Source organism: Zeugodacus cucurbitae, chromosome 4 (genome assembly GCF_028554725.1).
Source record: "Zeugodacus cucurbitae isolate PBARC_wt_2022May chromosome 4, idZeuCucr1.2, whole genome shotgun sequence".
NCBI classification, from domain to species: Eukaryota; Metazoa; Arthropoda; class Insecta; order Diptera; family Tephritidae; genus Zeugodacus; species Zeugodacus cucurbitae.
Window position 1 is genome coordinate 71212047 of NC_071669.1, and position 18912 is coordinate 71230958.

Genomic DNA, 18912 nt, shown 5'->3' on the forward strand with positions numbered 1-18912 from the left:
TTTTAGCTTAGAAAAAATAAAGGGTGTCGCAGTTGCTTTGCAAGTATCGCTCTATCGTCGTTGCTCATCATATTTGTGCGCTCTTTTCTATGCTTATTATTCCGTTATTCAATTAAATGCTGTCAATTAATATATGACGACGTACAAATTGAGCAACTAACTGTACTGGTTGTAGTAGGCACCTTTGGCGGCCAATTATAGCAGAGGTTGAAAGTTCAAGTTTTACATATTTATTTTGTTTTTTTTTTCTATGTAGTATTACACAATGTTCGTTGAAGCATCTTAAATGATTCTTATAATTCGTTGGCGTGTTTGCTACACATTGTGGGGTTTCTCGAAAATTTCTAATGACGATTGCATGAAATATTACATTTAATAACTGGCACACACACATACAAATCTTTAAAAAATATCTGATGAATTCATTCTGAGAAATAGTTGACTTTTTCTAAAACTTTTCTCAGACTAGGGAAGGCAGTTGCATGAAGACTTTTTAATAACAATTATCATTATATAAGCTTTTGAAGTAGTCTGTTATGAAATAGTTGTTATAAAATTATAGATTAAACAACTATCAATTGTATTATTATTAAGGCAGTAGTCTGCTTTACAGAAAAAATCGTTTTTTTTCTCTGCCAAAACTATGCAAGAATATGTCTTTAAAATTCCAGATGCCAATTCGACATATTTTCGAAGCTAGAGCAGTTTTAGTGGCCGAGCGTCGAGCAGATGCGAATGCTCACCGAAAACCTTAAAGCGCGTTTACTCGAGTTTTCATTTTCACAAGTGTTAGAAAACGGTGCCGGCGATAACAAACAGAATATACTTATGTCCAATTGAAAAAAAAAACCAAAGTGATCTAGCTTCAGTATTAAATTATCTTCTATTTTAACTAAAAAAGTTGGACAAAAGTATTATTTAAACTACTTGTTTTGCAACTTAAAGTCAATTTTTTTTTTGTAAAACTTCGAAAAAATTTGGAATTTTATAACTTCTTCGGTATTCTTTTACGAGTAGTTCATAAAGAAAAGAAACTTATAAAAATTTAAAAAAAATTGGTTCGGCTGTTTCAGATGCATCGCACGACCTCCATCACCGGCACCGATTTACAAGTGCAGACTCCAGGCGCTCCAGAAAAATACTTACAAATTTGAAAAAATTTCAATATTTTTTAATAATAAATATTGTTTTTTTAAGCCTTAAATATAGTACACTATCGTCTTAAAATTTCGTTTACCGTAATAATTTCCTTCCCTTTAAAAAAAAAAATTACTAAAAAAACGCTTTTTTCGGCTTCTAAAACAGACTACTGCCTTAAGTAGAACCCTGTATATACCTAAAAGTAGGCTATACTAACTAAAACAACGCAAATATTTCGGGATTTCGGGCGATTTCTGTCGAGTTTTTTTCGGTTAATGCCAATTATGAGTAAAAAATAAAAAAAAAAAAAAATTGGAAAAAAATTGGAAGAAAATTAAATTTGAAAATTAATTATACAAAAAATTCTTTTAAAGAAGATAAAATTAAAAAAAAACTTTTATTCTAAAAAACTTAGAAAAAATTACATAAAAACATATTATTATACAAAAACTTTTTTTGATTAAAAATTTAGAAACATATATAAATAGTAGCTTTATTGTTTTTTTTTCATTTTTCGAAGAACAAATAGTAGAAGAATTGAAGTAGTTAATTTAATTTAAGTAAAATCAGTATTTATTCTTACTCCTGCAACTATAAAGTTACTATTTTAGTAGCCCTTCATAAACAATTTGAGATATTTCCAACATTTAAGTCAATACAATTGCCTTTTCTACACTGAACAAACTGCAAGATTGAAAGCTTTTCAAATACTTTTTGTATGTATGTAACTACTTATGTGTTTATTTATAACTTCATACATACATATGTACATATAAATCCAGTATCCAATGTTATTTATAACCATTTATGAAATCAAAGCGCAATGCATTCCATAAACAAAACACATACCAACACTCATAAACAAAGATATGTATGTACATGCCTACATAAATACAAGCGATTTTATGTAAGCTTGTGGCAAGCTGCATTTCGTCAAGCGATCTAATGTCAAGTCATAAACAATGCTTTCGCCAACAGCTGCAAGCAGCAATGGCAATCAATTATAATAACAAATGGAGGAGCAATAGAAATGACGCAAAGGAATAATCAATAAGTGAATTATATCCGATTTAGGAAAATTTTTATTTTTAAAATTTTTTTTTGTTTATGAAAATGCGAAACATAACAGTAAACTAATTGAGGCACATCAATTGTGATCAGCAATATATAAATTAAAAAAAAAAAATTAAAAAAAAAAAAGATTTTTGAAAAATTCATTTTTTGTTTTCAAAATTTTGCTATCAATAAATTTTCGAAAACAAAAAGCCCAGCAAATATTACAACATCGCATATAAAATATTTTAAAAGCCAGCGATAATTATGCTAATTTCTTGGAAACTAGACATTTTTCGTAAACAAATAGCATATTTATATTGGAACTATTGAGATATGCGCATATTTACCTTTGCTATGCGCGATTGCCTGTAAATACATATGTACATAAGTGTATATGTGTGTGTTTGTGATTGTGTTTGCGCTGCCCATATCGTGTTTTATTTCATGATTTATTTAGACAACATTCCATTGCTAGCTGTTTACGGTATTTAACACTCAACGAGCGTGGGCCGATACAACTCCGACAAGCGACGACCGGCAACCAGCAACCAACCAGCAATCGAAAGCCAACAACTGTATATATGTATATACATGTGTAAAAGTAGTTGGCTGATCTGCCATTGACGCTGGCTAAAATACAAAGAGACATGCAAAGCTACGTGTGTTTATTTGAAAACAATCAGCGTCGAGAGTCTAGTGATAGCGCTCATATGATTTTTCGTTTTAGCCAGCCAGTCGAGGCAGTAAGTTAAACAAACAACTTTAGTGTAAATATATTGTAGTGCGAATATATGTGTGTATGTGTGTAGGCTGTTCATTGACTGAAAGCCTTCTCCGAGTAGTTTTCCGATTTTCTGATTTCCTGATTTTTCTATCCAGTTAATTTCCTCGGAAGTTTACGTATGCAAACAAGTTAGATCTATAGATTCTGCTTCAGTGAAATTATTTTTAAGAATGAGATCTGTGAGAGCTTGCTTCTATTTTGCGGAGTCTCAGATCTCTCTTCTGATAGAAAAATTCTAAGAAGATTTTGGGATCAGTGTCAAACCTGTATTTTATTTTTTTTTTTTAAATATGCAATACCGTTGCGAAACTATTTTTAAAAGTTCAACTAAATCTATTTCTGAGCTATGCTTACGAAGTGTGTTCAAAAAATAACGGTAATTTTTGTTTTGTGATTTTTGTATGTTGTCACCTTTCCAAACCCGTGAATATTTTCAATTTTAAAATTCCCGTTATTTTTTGAACACTCCACGAACAATTGCAATCAAATAAAGTAAAAAACAACAACAATTTACTTTAGAAATTCGCAACTTCCGTAACCACTTTTTTGCCTATCCGGTACAGCGTGTCACCCAGTCGTCCTATTTAGCGTGGCGAACGCAAGGCAACACAGAGAAGGTGAAACAAAAAAAAATTAAAGAAAGAAATATAGCGAAGAGAGAAAAAATCGAAATGAAGGCACAACAATGCATTTATGAATGAAATATCAATGATCCACTTCTTCGTCGCCAATTGCCACATGAATTAACTGGCGACCGGCCGCCAAGCCGTACACACACACCAACGAGCGCAGTGTGGCAAGTATGTTTGCTATGTTGCATGATTGGAATTGGTGTTGGCGACACAAAACAGCAGCGAAAACGGCGACGGCCAACAATTGACTGCAACAACAACAATATGCAAGCATACAAGCAAATGCCACAGAGCCAAACAGTTGGGACACCATGACCGTTTTGGCTGCTTGACGTAGCTTTGTGTTATTGTTGTGGCATGGCGAATTGTCGCTTTTTTTGTTTTTGTTGTCATTAACTTCGCTGCTTACTTTAATGCCTCAATGTTGCAAATGTTGGCGTCGTGCGTCACTTGACTTGACTTGACTTCCTTTAGGTGTCTTGTTTTTTGTCGTTTTTGTTGCTTTCAGTTTGGTTTTGTTATGCTGTTGAGCAGCTGAATATTTCCAATTGACAGAGTGCCACAGAGTGGAAGTTGCAACAACGGCGATTTTTTATTATTATTTTTTTTACTTGCCACAGTCACACTTACTTTTCTGATTGTATGGGTGTGTGTTTGTGTGCAACAGTGTCAACAATAGTAGTAATAACAAACGAATGCAACGACACAAAATAACAACAATAACGACAACAACACATAACACTAGCATAATTTCCATTCATTTGACCACTTAAGTGGCGCATTCGTTTCCGCTCATTGATCGGTTAGTTTGTTGCGAAAAGCGAAACAAAAAATGCACAAGCGAGGAAAGTGAAGTGAAGGAAGCGAAGGAAAAGTTATATGCAGTGAATAAGTGAAAAAAAAATCACTGTATTTGCTTAAGGTGTTTAGCGAAGAGTTGTGGGTTAGGTAACCTGTTGACTTTAAAATTTACAAAAATTTTGAAAATTTTATGAAAAAATCGATTCTATAGGGTTCTATGGAACTTTGAGCTTTATTATGTGTTCAAAAACTTACGGGAATTGTAAAATTTAGAATTTACGGATTTGGAACCAGCATCCATATTCGCCAGTAATGAACAAATTAAAACAATCTTAAAACACAGTCGATTTACAAGGATACTCGTAGATGAAATCGAACCGAAAAATAGAGTTTGAGTGTTTCGGCGATTGGAAGAAGCGCTGGCCTAAGTTCATAATATCGAATGAGGACTATTTTGAAGGCGACAACATTAATGTAGACGAATAAATATATTTGTGAGAACTAAAAAAAAAACAAAGAATTCCCGTTATTTTTTGAACACACCTCGTACATATAAGTTTATGTTTACAACCACATACATAAATATGTGTGTATACCCAAATAATTTTAAGGAACGCTGCCGATTTGACAGTGCTGGCCGGATATGAATCCGCATTCGTTCCGGTTACGTAGAACAGACTGTCGTGGGAACGTGTGGGATTCCTATAGGTTATCGATCGATCTATACTCATATATTAGCGGTCGGTAAGGGTTATGAGGACTCTCCATTAGTTCCTAAACTCTTTTATAATTAAATATTTCAAGATATCCACCTTTACATCCTTCCTTTATGCGCTTAGATCATTTTTCTTGGAAGCAAGCTGCTTCCTTGTAGTTTCTGGCAGATAACGTGTCTAAGATGTTAAGACACAGATTAATGTGAACTCATTTTTATTATATTTAATATGCACCGACTACTTTTTTATCAGAAAAGAATTTCTTCATACAACAAAAACAAAAAAATCTCAAAAACGCATGCAAGCCACTAACAACTTAATATGTCTTTGACTCTCAGTTAAGCATTTGAACTTGTAAAAGATTAAATCAAAACTACATTTAACATTAATTATCACACACCTGCCGCGCCACTGTTACAATTAGGGGTAATAAAAACAGAAAGAACCACACTTTTAACGATGCCGGGTAAATTGAAGAAACACCTTTGCTGGAACAGTAAGTTGAGATAAAGAAATAAAATGAAATAAAAAATGAAAAAATGCTAAGATTGCGAGAAAAAAAATAAAATTCCTTCGGCTAAAGTTGTACATTTATGGGGCACTTAGGAGCTCGGTCCACAATAACAACAAAAAAATAAGAATTACCATTAAAGTGACTATCAGAAAAGCAAAAGCACAATAAAAAAAATTAAAAAAAAGAAGAAATAGAAGCAAAAACAAAAACAATAAATAGTAGAAAGAATGTGTGTACTTGTGAGGCGAAAAAGTAATCTGTTGTAGTGGAATTGAAATAATCTAATTTGAGTGGAATTCTTGACCGACAGAGATACCTTGCTTCATACATACAAACGTACACATATAGTAACTGTCCGTTTTATTATTTACTCGCACGGGTACATTTGTGTGTGTGTGAGTGTGAGTTGAGATGCTCGAGACGCTTAAGTGCCATTCACGGAATTAAAGTAAACAGAGCCACACGGATAAGAGTGGACCGAAAGGCACACACACACCCAAGCGGCAGAAGTAAATATTGTATGTGTATGTGAGTGTTTAGTTAGATTTGCATATGCTTGTAGACTCCGATTTAAGCGTTGCCCATTCATATATGCATATTTGTACAGATCCTCTGTACACAAGGCGAAAGCCAAATATTTACCAAATGAATTCATGGCTAACTGCACACACATACACACGCACCAACGAAAACATATGGTCTGCATGTATGTATAGCTGTGTGTGTGTGTGTGTGTCTGTGCAAGCGCACGCTGCTGGAGAGATACTACTTGAAGTCTCAAAGAAAAACCAGCTACCGGTGTTACGGGCTCTCATTTTAATGACCATCATTAACATATGCCGGACAAACGTAGCAACAACAACAACAACAACAGCGCTACAACAACAATATTACCCAAAAGCGATATGTAATGACGAAAAAAGGTGTACGCCATATAGACCGTAATATGTCCGAGTCAGCGACGAAGTGTAGAAAATGTGTGTGTGCGCACAAATGAAATTCCAAACAGCACAGCAGCCAGTGTTATTTGCTACAGCAATGCAGAGACGACAACAACAACATGGAGGCAAAATAAAGACAATAACAAAAATTACAACAAAAACAATAACAGAAAACCAAGAAAGCCTAAAGCAAACGAAATTCGTTGCGGTCCAAAACATGATGCCCGAAAAATCAAACAGCAAGTGAGCAGCAACAAAAGCCAACAACAATCACAAAATAAGCAAGCAAAAGCCGCAACGAATGCAACAACCAACAGGCACAGTTTTTGATTGAGTTTTAAGGCCAAAATGCTTACATTGGCTCATACACATGCATACACACGTATATACATTTTGATATATAGACTCAGTTACATATATGCTCATATGTATGTGCTTTGGCACACCAGCTGTAGTGTTTGTTGTGACCACATGAAGGCCGGCTGCAAAGCTTCGACCAACTTGTCGGTCACATTATCGTTCAACTGTTCGGTTAGCCAACGTATGGGGGTTAAGAAAATACTCGAAATTCTCTCGGCAGCGTCTCTGAATTTCGGTTCGTTGTTGTGATAGACTAATTGCAAGAGTTTCGGAGTACAGATTTCTTACTTTAAACTCACGAGATTCGATGAAGACATTTTGTTAACTTCACTTTGACGCTAATTAAAGCGAGCTTTTGTGGAGATTAGTTTTAAAGTTGGTTTTTGAAAATAATTGCCGATTCAATAGAGTTTAAATTCAGCAGTAAAATATTGCTGAATATATTTTTATTTTTATACTCAAGGCATATATCAAGTATAACTATATTGAATCAATAATTAATAATTTCAATTTTAACCGCTTATCACACCAGACCGCTCTATTGAATAGTTTTAATATGCATTTCCGCTCTCAAGCCATCTCTGATGTCTTATGCCCGTATTAGTATGCAAGCCCTCTACAAATGGCCACTTAGCTATTCACAAATTGTCTATGGAGATGTGTTTTTATTGATATTAAATATTGATTGCACAATTACAATAACACTTTATATAAATGTCAATGACAACAGGATCGCTGCATTTAAGTGTCCTTTTTCATATAAAATTTAAGTGGTCTCAATGAAACTTAACGGCCTACGCAGCACAACGCCGCCCAGCAGGAGGCAATGTGAGGTTATGAGCGCTTTGCATAGCTGCATGTTGGCTGGGCTAAATAAGCTTAGAGGTTGTTGTAGGTATATGTGCTCATATGTGTATCTTTAATAAGACATATGTCCTTGGATGATATGCAGGCAGTGTTTATGTATAAAATTTATACAGTTTTTCGACATATATTGAGTTAAAATATGAAAGAGGTTACTCAACATTATTTATAACCAAATTGAAATAAAATTTATAGCTTAGAGATTAAACTTGTCTATTAATATATGCTAGAATTTTGCTCAGCTATAAAGTAATCGCAGCATGTGGCAGAAGAACGACAGCCGCAGGCCAGTCTTATAAGCACTGCCGGCATAAGTAACTTCTAAGCAGCACAAAAAATTAAGAACTGAGCGCTCAGAGCGGGTCACAGATTTATTTCGTGGTGTTGTTGTTGTTTTACACTTTACCGTGTACCAGAGTGCAAAGTGCAGTTCCGTTCTGTGTTTATATTTGTACATGCTTATGTTTATTTTGTCATACGCACACACACATACGCACATATATTGAGAACGAGCATTTGTGTCTGAAAATCTGCAGCCACCTGCCACTTACCGAACTGGCTGTAGCAGACGGCGTCACACACAATATGAACATTAACAACATGGCAACACACCAATGCACACACACATAGCTAGCCTTGTGTGTGAGGCGAAAGGTTTTCTGGGTTAAACCGGAAGTCCGGAAGTGATTTAATGCATTCCTCAATATAAGGATGCAAACAAAACAGAAAAAAAGCAAAAAAACAAAAAACAATGTTCAACAACAACAACAACAGTCGTAAAAACTTAGAACCCGGAACAAGGATATACAAAGGCAACAACAAAAACACAAGCAGTTCATACACAACAATAACCGGAAGCAGGGAGTAAGGAAGAACATGTGCAACAACAAGAACAACAACAACGCACTTAGCCACTTTAAAAGCAGATTAGCAGCAAATGTGTGGATAGCTTGTCCAGGCGAACAGGTTTCTAAAATACGACAAAAAACAACAACAACTAAAAAGGAAAAAAAACGAAAATAAATCAATAACAAAGCAGGAGCAACAAATAGTACAAATAAGCATGCTGGGAATGCGTCAGTAAAATTAGAAGACGACAGCAGCAGCAGCATAATAACAACAAAAACGGAACAAGAATCCGGAAGTACGGAAGTGGATTGAACGGCGTTCGCCCGGCTGGTGGCTGTTGCTTACCAACACAGGCACACACATACACATACACATATGTTCTCATTTGGTTCTGTTGAATGTACACCTAGGCGATGGCTCGACTTTGTTCTTTATTTGGTTCCTCGGCTATTAACTGTAAATATGTATGTTTGTACATCTGTATGCATTGCTTGTGTTGTTGTCGGTTCTATTTTTTTCGTCTTAGCAGCGTCATACTTCCGGATTGCGTGGCATAAGCGAGCATCATTTACTGCACAAAGGTGTTCACACTTTGCTTTCATGCATAGACATACATACATTTGTGGTTCAGTATGTGCATTCCATCTAGACATGTGTGTATGTATGTCGCTTGTTTCATATGACCTGTGGCCGCTGCTGCTTCTTCTTACTTCCGCTTTCACTGCTCTTCTCCCCATTTCCATTTGGTTTACTTACAAGCAATCGAGTTTTTTTTTCTTATTCACTTCCGATCATAATGTCATTGCTGTCGCCGGTTGGGTTATGATCTTCACTTACTGTTGTTGTTGTTGTTAATGTGATTTTTAGAATCATCAAGAGCTACAACTGTAGTTCCGGTATTAATTACTTTGCTTGTACATTAGTTTCTTCTATTTAGCTACGATTTTTTATTGGTTCTTCGATGATTCTTATGAGATTCACCTTTGACGATTGCTTCCGGATTTATGCCGTTCTAGTTAAGTGGTTGGGGGAAAAAGCATTTCAATATTTACATATCGACAGTCGTAGAATTAGATACATACGTACTTATGTATTAGGTCTACAACTTTGCTTCCGCCGTTTTCCAATAGATGTCTCTAGGTTCAAGCACTGGTCGATTAAATCGTTTTATATCGATCTTGGACATTTGTGTCAACATTAACCCAACAAAATATTTGTAGAGATCTGTTTGCATCCCAAACTTGTTCTCAACTGAAAATGTCACTTTTTGAGCCGAACACTCGATATTTGTAACCGTTTTTATACAAAAAAACCTTAAATTTACAAACAAAAAGCGGCGGAGGCAAAGTTGTAGACCAATATATAGAATTGTATTTGTATGAAGGTTATGATGGCAAAAAATATCGTAAAAAATTCTTTTTTTTGTGAGGAATTTATTTTTTTATAAAAAATAAAAAATTTATAAGACTTTATTTTTTATATTGTCTTTTAAATTTTTTAGTCTATGTTACAATTAATATTTTTTTAAATTTTTAGTGATTTTTTTTAATTGAACATTTTTTTTAATACTTTTAATTAATATTTTTTTCTTTAATATAAAAAAATATCTATTTAAAAAACCTAAAATTAAAATTAAATTCGACTTCTTAGTGACATTGACAGTTACAAAGAACAAATTAATAAACAAAATTAATTCCAACAGAAATTTTTTTCGAACAAATAGTTCACAAATTAATTTTTAATTTAATATTAATCCCTACAAATATTCATAAATTTTTAAAGGCAAAGGTCACCAGATGTATATAAATTTATTATGCTTTCTACATACAACATGCTTATCTAAATATCTTATTAAAATAAGATGACTGTGTATACGAAATCCATATAATAAATTATGCAAAAACTCAGTTTCATTATTGTACATACATACATATGCTTGTTTGTCTGTATGTTTTGGCATTATTTATTTGCGAGTCAACCAATTTTCCGCTTGATAAATCTGCAAATACCATTTCCGCTCATCGCTTTAATTTTCTAGTGATTTTTTATTTTTTTTTACAACATCCACATAATTATGTTTCCCGCTTACCAACATACATATATAGAACTACATATGCATAAATGCACCTGTTATATACCAACAATATATACATACATACAGACATGCATTGAAATTAACATCCTTTTACGTAATAATAGTAAACGTTGACACAGCATCCCTCACCTGCGCTGCCAGTCAATCAGTTCTACCTTTTTTCATAGATCTTACTCCCGCCATGGAGTGTCGGTGGTGACCTACATACTTCCTTATATGAATGACTTACAATAGAGTTGGACACACCTGCCAGCCAATTCTGGCGACAAACAAATAACACATGCATATATACATACTTATGTATATGTAGATAGCATTATATTGAATTCCCGCTTTTTTAAGCGTTACATAACATGAAGGGTTCCTTTCAAGGATGAATCACAAGAGAAGTATAAGGAACTTTTACACTCCCTCTTCCGCAAGTGTTTGACAAATTCTCAGGATTTTTTATATTTAAATTTATATAATGAAATTCTTTTACAAGAGCTCATGCGTGCATTAGTTGGTTCTTATTGTATATATTATATAATAATACATTAGGGTTGTCCTTATTTTTAATTATTTTGAGTTCAAATTTTGAATTTTATAAAAATATTAGCGTTTAAACATTAAAGCAAAGTAAAAATTCAATTTCGGGATGTACATTTATGAAACAGGGTTGCCACATAATTTTTGAAAAAAAAAATTTTGGATATTCAAGAATTACTTTAGCAAAGTGATTAAAGCAATTTAGGTTTCAGCATAAAATGTTGAAAAATTTGACTAAATATGTATTATTGCTCTCAAGGAAGTCAAATAAGTCATTATATCAGGCAGAATTATTTGTTAAGCCCTGAAAATATTCCACACACTGCTGAACACCCCTAATATGCATTCGATAACGCAATTAACATACAAAACTCCTGTGCGCTTACATCCTCGTGTGAAACTACAATAAGAAAGGGGAGAAAGACTGTGATTTTCAACTCTTCTTGTTGTTTGCGTGTTTTCAAGGAGAAAAAAAGCAGAAGAAGCATGCAAGGATTTCTTCACATGCAGTGAAAACTTCAAAGCGCAGCAAAGCATTCACGGAAGAAGCACTATTTAGTTATTGTATACTTAAGGGGTGTCTGTCTACTTAAGAAGCGTGAGAATATGCTCGTGGCGTTTGTTTCAACAACTTGAAGTTGAAGGATGTGCAAAGTCTTCCCTCTTCCAACTGTAAATATTTGTATAGTCAAAAACCTGCATGGCGGACCATGTGAAGGAGATAAATACTTATGTGTGTAGAAAATGCCTAATAATTGCTGGTATGAAAGGCGCAGGGTGCCATACATACCAATTACAATAAAAATTAAATAATTTTAAACTTCAATATACTCGTTTAAGTCCATATAAAGAGCACGGTTTTAGAGCCAATAAACTTTATTTTGAAAAAAAAAATACAAAAATGTGGCAATATTCCATTAGTCTTTTTGCAAATTCACTTAAAGCTGCCTGACAAATATGCCATCATTTATAATCTTCAACTCCTGCCTGTTGCTTTATGAAAACCACTTTAGGTTTGCAATAATTACTTATGTGGCATGAAAGTATGTGTAACTATATATATATACGTGTAAATGCAACTTGTGATATTCATTGCAATTGAAAGCAAAATTCTTGTGGAATTTTAAATGCATTCTTTTGGTCGAGACCGAGACCGTAAAAGGAATTTGATACGTCAACCACACACATACATACAAACAAATATATACTAAACTGGTTCATTCATTCATATTAAACTGCTACGAGCTGCAGCTATAGAAAATCAGCATATAAATATGTATATAAATATATGAAGAAACTTGAGTAATACTAACTGATTCATTAACTGGCATATTACTGCTGCCTTGAGGTGACAAATTTACTCTGCTACGGTGGGGAGTTCAAAAAGTGGCATATGCAGAATGACAGTCAGTACCATATTCAAGAAAAAGACAGCAACAACAAAGACAACCGAGGCTGACATTGGCTATGGCTAACTTGGTTAAACTACTTCCTATAAGGCACACACACACACAAAAGAATGCGCATAACTGCATGTGAGTGTGTGTGTGTGTGCGTGCGTTTTGCGTCTGAAACTTTGTTGCATGGCTTGTTTGCCCATAATGAAGCTCGTATTACAATTTCCCACTAAAACCAAAACTTCCAGCAAACTGCAAGCCTACAAGTGTGTGTGTAAGTGTTCTTGTTGTTGTTGGTAAGTGTCTGAAAGTAACCAACAGTTGACTCGAAATGAATGAATGAATGGATGGCATATACTAAGTGGATACTGGCAGACAGCCAGTCCGTCAGGCAATCAGTTAGTTAGTAGTGAGTCCGACGCTTTAGTGGCTCGGTTAGCCAAGTTTCCGTCTAAGTGAATCAGTGGCATACCCCAGTTGAGTTTGACATTGACATAAGAACGTAGGAAAGAATGTTTGTCGCCGATAATGTTAGGCGAAGAAGCAGTAGAAAGAAGAGGAGGAAGTGGGGAGGAAGAAGGTGGCAGAGAAGTTGTTGGTTTTTGGAGAGCGGGAAGAAGCGGCAGCGCCAATGACACGAGTTGCAACCATTTATGTTGTTTGCAAAGTTTCGACTAATAATATGCTCAGTTATATATTTGTTATGAATATTTGAGCGCAATTAGACATGCCAGCTGGACATATATAGATAATGGACGTACAGTGGCCACCACTACAGGGGCTCCAGCTGGGATGTTGGGAATGCGAATATATGAAGCATATTAGAATTTATATATGTATGTATGTAGATGCAATGCCTGCATTTGTGGCATACTTTGAGCGACTGCAGTTGACAACATAACCAAGCAAAGCATGTCACTATGCACATTTGTCTCTTCATATGTGAGTGCATGTGTGTGAATTGTTAGTTGCGGCAAAGATTAGTTGCTGCACTAAAATTAACCGCAAAATGCGGGCTCAACTGGGCACACACACTCACATGTAGATACACATACATACATATATGTATATATGCGCTTATAACTGCTGGGGATATACATGTATGTATGTGTGTGCGCCTTTATGCGGTTTTCTTTGCATTGCTGTACGTTTACGATGAGCACTTCCGGTGCGTGTTGCAAGTAGCAAATGCGGAATTTCATGTAGCATATAAGCTACTCATGTGCTACTCTGCGCTTGGTAAGTATGTTGTATGTATGCGAAAATTCCTGTACTCACACAATGCTTAAATGAAAATCCGATAGCCAGCAACTTGCGGCAGTGGTTGCAGGGTTAATTTAGCAGAAATTCTTTACAGGGCAAATATTTTCGCTTTCAACGTAACGCTCCGGAGGAGTACAATGCATATATTTTCATATAAGTAAATATATATATATATTTATATATATGTGTGTATGTGTGCATTCTGGGAAGCTTTGCAACTTCCGTTACCGCCATAATCCTTCATTGTATGCTCAACGCACACACATGCACTGGCAGGCAATTATGTCACAACCGCCCCTTTCGCTTAATTGTTTGTTTCGCACAAACACACACACACACAGAGCGAGAGATGGAAGCGCTTTTCTGCTTACCTGCATAAAGTTAAAAGTTGAGTTGAAAATCATTTGTGTCGGCACGTTTCACTTCTTTTGCATTCACACGCCTTACATTGTTGTTGTTGTTGCGTAATATTTTTTCTCACAAGTGGCTTTTGCTTCCGGCTTGGCATTTTTTTTCCATTATGGCATGCATTTTTGTTGTCGCTGTTATTTTTGCACGCCACTGTTTTTGTGTTGTAATGTTTTATATGTGCTTGCTATGGCTTTAAAGCAACGCTCAAAAAGGATTTCAGAGTCAAGGACATGTACAAACCATTTTTTTTTTGTATGTGGCAACTTGCAGGCCATTTAGTTGATGCTCATATAATTTACAGTTATGTATTTTTTATATAATTAAATTTATATTTTTTACAAATTTCTTTAAAATTTCCTAAATTTAGTTAAGTTAAATAAATGTAATTTTTATATTTTTATTTTTTAATAAATTTAACTTCTATTAAATTTTTTTTTAATAAAAATGTATAATTTTTTTTTAATAAAAATTTATATTTTTTTGTTTGGTCTATTTTTAAATTTATATTTTTTATAATTTATTCGTGTTTTTCGACATATTTAATTTAACTACACATTTTTATTGACCCATTTGCGTTGATTTTGTTTTTTTTTGCGCCTTTTTATTTCATTTTATTTGTATTTTTTATTGCCGCTCGCTATTTTCGCACCCGCTGACGTGTGCTGTTTACTTTCTTCTTCTGTCGTTACGAAAAAAAAATGCCCAGAAAATAAGCTGAATGAATGAAATCATCGAAAATATATGGTGTATTCTAGCAATCACAACAACAATAACAACATTTGTGAATGGAGCAGCAACATGCCAAGAGCAATTGCTACACGCCAGGCGCAGACAGCTGCTGTTAAAGGCAGTCATACACACACACTACCAACTAATATATATTAAACACACACACATACATTTTTCGAAAATATCGAACAAATTAAAATCGAAGTTGTCGGTCCATTTCTCGTACGCACCGAGCTTTTTTATGCCATCAATGTTGGCCTGTAGGCCCGTAGGCTTGTCTAAACAACGGCGTTCATGTTCATTCAACCATTCATTCAAGCATTTATTTAACGCGTCAGTCTGTCCGCGCAACCGTCTGCTTGGCTGTCTGTATGTCTGCCTATGTGTATGTATGTATATATGTGGGTGCATGTCTTGGTGGAGACCAACTTAACTTTGTAGTCTTGGCCCATCTTTGGTTGTTTATAAGTTTACGTCTCTTTTCCATTGTTTTGTTGGCTTTTATGCGTGTTTATTGGTGTTTTTTTTTGTAATTTTAAATATCCATTCGTTTTGTTGATTTTATTGCCGTGCGCATTGTTGTTGTTGCTGTTGCTGTTGTTGACGCGCTTCACATTCCTCAATAATGTGGGACCAATAACACACACACATCATTCCATGGGCACGTATGCATCTCCCCCACTCCACACTCCTCCATACACTTTCACGATTCATTCATAAGATTTCATCGTCCACCGCACACCGGCGTCTACATACATACATACGCCACTATTTCATTCATAAAAATATCCATTCATTCATACAATCAATTGCCGTAAACACACACATTCTGCTTTATTGCTTTTGTTTTTGTAGTTTTTCGCGGCCTCTCGCTCGCGCTCGCGGTATTTATCGGCCGCTGTTTACTCGCTCGCACAACCAAATCGCCAGATCGACGAGAGCATCCACATTGTTGTTGCCGCGCGCCACCCGCTCGCCCCTGCCGCTCCATACTCCGGCTCCGGCTGCTGCTGCAGCGATCTGTGATGTTTGACAGCTTTTTCTTTCGATGCGGTTGATTGTTGCCAACGCTGTTGCTGTTGTTGTTGTTGCGGCGTTCTGCTTGCTCGCCGCTGTTGTTTTGCCCATTTTTTGCTTGAACGCTTTTCCGTTTTACTGCCTCTTTAGCATTTGTTTGTGCGTGTGTGTGTGTGTGCTTTTTGTTGTTTAATGGCGTTTTGTTGCTATTGTTGTCGTTGTCATTTGTGAAACGAGAAAATGATTTTGTATTCTTCCGCCGCCCCGCGTCTGTCATAAGCTTGTTGTTTTCTTTAAGACCGGAACCAAATCTTAGCGGCTCTAAAACGCCAACGTTTCTTCCGTTCTGCTGAAGATTTGTTGTTGTTCTTTATTTAAATGACTTTTATGCTTTTTTTGTGTTGCATTTCGTTTTAGTTCGGGTTTTGTGGGTTTTCTTTTATATTTACGGGTTTTATGGAACCACAAACACTGGCTTGTTACTTTGCTGTAACGGTAATGGTTAGTTGAGTCTCAAATTGACAATCGATTATGAGAGTGTATCGAATCGAACAAGCAACTAGCATAGTCAACAACAACTTAAATGAGGTCCAATATACTCTCTTGCTTTGAATAACTTTGTTGTTGCATTCGCATGTAAATTTTTAGTTAAGAGAGGCGAATAGCAAGTGATACATATGACTACATGATGTGTTCAAAAAATAACGGGAATTGAAAAATTTTAATTTTACGGCTTTGGAGATACCAATTGCCAATTTTTTTTAGGTGTTGATATCGAATGGGAACTATTTTAAATGCGACAACATTAATGAAGTCGAATGAATATTTTTTTTTTTTTTTTCAAAATAAAAAAACGAAAATTCCCGTTATTTTTTGAACACAACTCGTATATTAATATGGCGCTTTATATAACTATATACAAACATTATAACGCAAAATAAAATCAAAATCTCGAAACAATCAATGACACAACAAATAAAAACGTGAGAACCACAAGTTCGACAAATCGTTTTAGACAGCAGAAAATCGAAGAATAATTTCAACTCACTCAATCTTAATAACTTCCGCAACGCACTTCCGTTCCACGCACAACTGCAATTATTCACACACTCGCACGCTCACACACACACACATCCTCAACTCATGTAAGCAGCAAAGCTGAAGCTGTTAGAGACGCATCCGGAAGGTGTGTAGATTTCTAACCGCAATTCTATCACTAAGCACGCCAATCAGCTAAGCGGTGAAAAGAATCTTGCATTCTCCATTGCCCACGGCTGTTTTAACACAAGACGACGAGCATTTCTCGATAAGAGTAATCTTCATTACACACACACATGTTTGGGTGTGTGTGTGTGCTTTGGACCAAGCGCAACAAGTGTGTTGGCCACACGACTGTACGAGCGAGTATTTCCCACAGCACGGCGACGCCACGCCAAACCACATACTTCCACACAACATCCACATGTGTATGTATGTGCGGTTGTGCTGCGAGTCGTCTCAAAGGAAAGTCGCTGGTTGAGGAAGTAGACTTATGGTACGCCATCGTCGCCGTCGTCGTTGTCGTGAGCAGCAGAAGAGTTGCCAAGAAAATTGTCGCCGGCTAGACACTGTGATCTTGTAAGTGGCCAGTCGCCTGCGGCTTAAAGTAATAAATGCATGCCGGTGTTGGCTTATGAGTGCCTATGTGTGTTGTTGTTCATTTTGCCACTTCCGCGATCATTTTAAAATAGATTCACTCGAATAAATATGTATGATGAGTGTCGATAACCGGAAGGATGCTTTTTTCTGGTTCGCTCTTTTTTATTTTTCGAAGTTGTTTGGCTTTACTACTAAAAGCGGTTGGTTAGAAGTGTCATGCAAATTCTATTAAAGCCAAGATTGGTTCAAGTTTTGATTTAAAAATTTTTCGATCGAAAATATTTATGATGAACATTTTTAATAATATTAGCATTGCCTAACTAATTAAATAAAATTATCAAGATAAATGAGAAGGATAATAAAGTCTGTTTACAGATAAAAAACAGTCCAGGTATGGTTTTCATTGGTTTTCATTGGACTCTGAATAGCTTGAATCTGTGGAAACTCATATCATATCTGCTTTTTTTAATTTGGAGATTTGAGTTTGATTTTTTTTATTGTAAGATCAGAAAACATCCCTCAACGGTATTTTAGGAATCCCATGGACTTGGTGCTTTCTGGAGAGACATAAATTTGGGTATAATCCGACTATTAATATCTTTTGTGAGCTCATCCTTGGTTAGCGGTGTCTAATGTATGCATCTAGTAGCTAAGCAGCACGAAGCGTCTCCGCATACTTAGCTTTTTTCGTGTCTCCGACCTTAAGCATAGGCCATTCTTTGCGAAAGCACATGCAGCAAGTTCACCTCTGACATCTTCTTTCGCATTCTACTCAGTAGTCTGATTCTGGCTACTAGGCTTGGTTAAGGCAGCCGATGTTGTCGTTGGCTTCTTGGAGGTAGGCTTAGCTGCGCCTCCAGTACTAGAATTAGCCTTTGCCTCTAGACCAAGTTTAGATTCTGCCTTTGAGAGTTGTCGGAACGCTTTTCGAGTTTAACTGTTCTCAACAAGATCAAAAATAAAATCTATTGTATTGGCCAAAATTGAACATTTAATTATATTCTGCTGAATGTATCAGGGAGTTACTTCTTTTAGAGGCCCAAAGTAAACTATTTATTTTTTTTTGCCAAAATATAATTTTTTCGATAGCATCTTCTTCGAAGACCTTAACAAAGAGAAGCTGCCTCCTACCATTAAATGCATAGTTCATATACGAGTACATAAGTATTTATATATG

General features: G+C 35.5%; 2 protein-coding genes across 3 annotated transcripts in view; one reads left to right on the forward strand and one right to left on the reverse strand.

Annotated features, from left to right (window-relative positions):
• LOC105212498 (elongation factor-like GTPase 1) overlaps nucleotides 1-18912 on the reverse strand; it is a 148265-nt gene that overhangs the window by 23842 nt on the left and 105511 nt on the right. The gene's annotated exons all lie outside the window — the stretch shown is intronic.
• The window catches only part of LOC105212476 (protein giant-lens), a 30522-nt gene that overhangs the window by 5045 nt on the left and 6565 nt on the right, over nucleotides 1-18912 (forward strand). The window lies entirely within an intron of this gene.